Source organism: Anopheles gambiae, assembly GCF_943734735.2.
Source record: "Anopheles gambiae chromosome X unlocalized genomic scaffold, idAnoGambNW_F1_1 X_unloc_26, whole genome shotgun sequence".
Taxonomy (NCBI): domain Eukaryota; kingdom Metazoa; phylum Arthropoda; class Insecta; order Diptera; family Culicidae; genus Anopheles; species Anopheles gambiae.
The window spans coordinates 15,001-20,175 of record NW_026902633.1 but is presented as its reverse complement, the minus strand read 5'-3'; positions in this window follow the sequence as shown (position 1 = coordinate 20,175).

Genomic DNA, 5,175 nt, shown 5'->3' with positions numbered 1-5,175 from the left:
TAGGGTACTTTTTCATACAAACATCAACGTGTACGGTGCACAAAGTGCGCGGAACAAAAATTGCTCGGTCAGACCTGGTACGGGCCATAACTCGAATACTAAACGTCGCAGATGGGTGTCGTAGAACAATTTTAAATTCGTCTAATGATTCTACATCCGATTCTGGATAGTGGTTTTTCGACCACTTTTCAACATTTTGTGACACCCCGAACCTAGGGGCAGCTCCCTAGCTTTTTTCAAAAATGTGCACCGAACGGGCCAGAGAGCTCGAGTAGTCGAAAATTTTTTTTTTTGCTAAAACCCCTCAAAACGTGTCAGGAACGCACCCTAGATGATGACAAGTGCAACCAGAATGTCAATCGACAACATGCCCGGGGGTACAAATTTGCTCTACGCGTCCCTAGGTAGGGTACTTTTTCATACAAACATCAAAGTGTACGGTGCACAAAATGCGCGGAACAAAAATTGCTCGGTCAGACCTGGTACGGGCCATAACTCGAATACTAAACGTCGCAGATGGGTGTCGTAGAACAATTTTAAGTTCGTCTAACGATTCTACATCCGATTCTGGATAGTGGTTTTTCGACCACTTTTCAACATTTTGTGACACCCCGAACCTAGGGGCAGCTCCCTAGCTTTTTTCAAAAATGTGCACCGAACGGGCCAGAGAGCTCGAGTAGTCGAAAATTTTTTTTTTGCTAAAACCCCTCAAAACGTGTCAGGAACGCACCCTAGATGATGAAAAGTGCAACCAGAATGTCAATCGACAACATGCCCGGGGGTACAAATTTGCTCTACGCGTCCCTAGGTAGGGTACTTTTTCATACAAACATCAAAGTGTACGGTGCACAAAGTGCGCGGAACAAAAATTGCTCGGTCAGACCTAGGACGGGCCATAACTCGAATACTAAACGTCGCAGATGGGTGTCGTAGAACAATTTTAAGTTCGTCTAATGATTCTACATCCGATTCTGGATAGTGGTTTTTCGACCACTTTTCAACATTTTGTGACACCCCGAACCTAGGGGCAGCTCCCTAGCTTTTTTCAAAAATGTGCACCGAACGGGCCAGAGAGCTCGAGTAGTCGAAAATTTTTTTTTTGCTAAAACCCCTCAAAACGTGTCAGGAACGCACCCTAGATGATGAAAAGTGCAACCAGAATGTCAATCGACAACATGCCCGGGGGTACAAATTTGCTCTACGCGTCCCTAGGTAGGGTACTTTTTCATACAAACATCAAAGTGTACGGTGCACAAAGTGCGCGGAACAAAAATTGCTCGGTCAGACCTACAAAGTGTTATATATCTCGAATACTAAACGTCGCAGATGGGTGTCGTAGAACAATTTTAAGTTCGTCTAATGATTCTACATCCGATTCTGGATAGTGGTTTTTCGACCACTTTTCAACATTTTGTGACACCCCGAACCTAGGGGCAGCTCCCTAGCTTTTTTCAAAAATGTGCACCGAACGGGCCAGAGAGCTCGAGTAGTCGAAAAAAATTTTTTTGCTAAAACCCCTCAAAACGTGTCAGGAACGCACCCTAGATGATGAAAAGTGCAACCAGAATGTCAATCGACAACATGCCCGGGGGTACAAATTTGCTCTACGCGTCCCTAGGTAGGGTACTTTTTCATACAAACATCAAAGTGTACGGTGCACAAAGTGCGCGGAACAAAAATTGCTCGGTCAGACCTACAAAGTGTTATATATCTCGAATACTAAACGTCGCAGATGGGTGTCGTAGAACAATTTTAAGTTCGTCTAACGATTCTACATCCGATTCTGGATAGTGGTTTTTCGACCACTTTTCAACATTTTGTGACACCCCGAACCTAGGGGCAGCTCCCTAGCTTTTTTCAAAAATGTGCACCGAACGGGCCAGAGAGCTCGAGTAGTCGAAAATTTTTTTTTTGCTAAAACCCCTCAAAACGTGTCAGGAACGCACCCTAGATGATGAAAAGTGCAACCAGAATGTCAATCGACAACATGCCCGGGGGTACAAATTTGCTCTACGCGTCCCTAGGTAGGGTACTTTTTCATACAAACATCAAAGTGTACGGTGCACAAAGTGCGCGGAACAAAAATTGCTCGGTCAGACCTGGTACGGGCCATAACTCGAATACTAAACGTCGCAGATGGGTGTCGTAGAACAATTTTAAGTTCGTCTAACGATTCTACATCCGATTCTGGATAGTGGTTTTTCGACCACTTTTCAACATTTTGTGACACCCCGAACCTAGGGGCAGCTCCCTAGCTTTTTTCAAAAATGTGCACCGAACGGGCCAGAGAGCTCGAGTAGTCGAAAATTTTTTTTTTTGCTAAAACCCCTCAAAACGTGTCAGGAACGCACCCTAGATGATGAAAAGTGCAACCAGAATGTCAATCGACAACATGCCCGGGGGTACAAATTTGCTCTACGCGTCCCTAGGTAGGGTACTTTTTCATACAAACATCAACGTGTACGGTGCACAAAGTGCGCGGAACAAAAATTGCTCGGTCAGACCTAGGACGGGCCATAACTCGAATACTAAACGTCGCAGATGGGTGTCGTAGAACAATTTTAAGTTCGTCTAATGATTCTACATCCGATTCTGGATAGTGGTTTTTCGACCACTTTTCTACATTTTGTGACACCCCGAACCTAGGGGCAGCTCCCTAGCTTTTTTCAAAAATGTGCACCGAACGGGCCAGAGAGCTCGAGTAGTCGAAAATTTTTTTTTTTGCTAAAACCCCTCAAAACGTGTCAGGAACGCACCCTAGATGATGAAAAGTGCAACCAGAATGTCAATCGACAACATGCCCGGGGGTACAAATTTGCTATACGCGTCCCTAGGTAGGGTACTTTTTCATACAAACATCAACGTGTACGGTGCACAAAGTGCGCGGAACAAAAATTGCTCGGTCAGACCTACAAAGTGTTATATATCTCGAATACTAAACGTCGCAGATGGGTGTCGTAGAACAATTTTAAATTCGTCTAACGATTCTACATCCGATTCTGGATAGTGGTTTTTCGACCACTTTTCAACATTTTGTGACACCCCGAACCTAGGGGCAGCTCCCTAGCTTTTTTCAAAAATGTGCACCGAACGGGCCAGAGAGCTCAAGTAATCGAAAATTTTTTTTTTGCTAAAACCCCTCAAAACGTGTAGAAAACTGATTTTAGATGATAAAAAGTGCAACCAGAACGTCAAACGACAACTTTGTTGGGGGTACCCTTTTTACTCTACGGGCCACTAGCTTAGGCGCGCCAACAGCGCTTTCCTCTCGGGTTCCCATTTTTTGCCCTCCTGGGATTATGATCATTTACTCATTGCCTACTATAGGGAAGGTACCTTGCTTCGAGGTCAAAAATGAAGATTTCACCAAATCTTAGTTTTAACCTCTATTTAGTCGTAGGAGCATGGTTTGCAGTGTCCGTGGGTCATATAAGCCCCCGTTTGGGTCATACGTCCCCTCCCCGATGAAAATCGTCATATGACTATAGGCCGAACTTATGAAGCAAAAGTGGTGTCTGGTGGGTTCTGCCGATGATCTTAACCTATGATTTTGAGTTTCCACCCTTTCAAAACGTTTCCTGGAGCAGTACATCACGGGTCTACGGACCCAAAGACTTCGTTGCGATGGTTTCAAGCATAAAAGTTGTAACAGCTAAGGGTTTTTAATACGCGTATATTAAATCCTTGCTTGAAACTAAGCTTCGTTGTCTTTAAACTCTGCAAGACCAATCGAACTTCTTAGGGAAACTCGAAGGATTCACGCTAAGCCGGTGGTGCAGGGCACATAGCGTGATGAAACCGGGTTTCCCTACCAAATGTGGCATATTTTTTCCCTGAGAGCGAAGCTCAGACCCACGTAGGGGAGAGCGAAGTGGAACTTAAATGTTCAATGCAGCAAATGTTCGCCATGCGGATAAACAAGTTGGAATAGTTCAATGTAGTGTAATGCAAACACGAATCGCAAATAACGATACGGGACCCAGAAGCAATTCTGCGGATCCCTCGGGGAGTGGTGAGTTGATATAAATTAGAGGTGAAAATCCAAGTTGTTCGGGCTCCGGCTCGGCAGCCGATACGAGGTTCCTGTTGAGCTTGTTTGTACATCGCGCAGAGGCGCCGTTCGGTTCTAGCAATGATTCCCGCCACCATGTTCCATGCGTGCAGAGATCCGTTAGAGCTCGTTCAATGTGTCCCGCCGTGATTACGAAAAAGTCCAACAGTTGACTTAGTTGGGTGTGCGTCAAGTAATCGCGCAGAGATGCCGATCGGTGCCTAGCAATGTTTCCCGTCACAAGGTGGTATTGGCACCTGTGCAGAGTGGCCGTTAGCAATGTCTCCCGTATCACGGTGGTGTACCATCACTAGTGCAGAGTGACCGCTAGCAATGTCTCCCGTCACAAGGTGGTAGCCCAGAAGTGCAGAGAAGCCGCTGTAGCAAAGTCTCCCGTATCACGTTGGAGTTCTTCCACTAGTGCAGAGAGATCGCTGAACCGTTCAATGTGTCCCGTCGTGGAGTGCTTGTACCGAGCACGTAGGATACACCTTGCTTTGTTGGTTTGGGATAGGAGTGGTCGCGCAACTGCCTCCACGCCGCAGAGTGCCAGTTCGGATTGAAGGTCAACTTTAGCCGTTCAATGCATCAGTCGGTGGGTGTTCAGATGGCATCACAACTTCCCCTAGGTGCTCAAGTTGGCTGGGTTGTAAAGCATGTACACATGCGCAGAGTATCGTGCGTACTAGCAAAGTCTCCCGTCACGGTGGTTACGCATGAGTTCCATGCAGTGCAGAGAGATCGTTAGTGCGTGCAATGTACCAGTCGATGTGTCGTACCGGCATACAACCCCGCTTAGAGGCCCGTCACTCGAAGAGGACAAGAAAGAGTGCGCAGAGTGCCGTACCGGCATAGCAATGTCTCCAGACATACGTTGGGACACCCGACGCAGTGCAGAGAGATCCGCTAGCCGTGTGCAATGCATCCGACGTTGCCTGCTTGTGCAGTCTATCGAGTGGCGCCAACGGACGCTCTGGCGTCACAGAACAAATCTCGGTGGTCACGGGGGACTTGTGCCTCGCGTGATCAAGAGTGTAGTTCGTGTTCAAGCAATTGACTCGAATTCTGGTTGATCCTACCAGTGATATACGCTCGTCTCAAAGGTTAAGCCATGCATGTCTAAG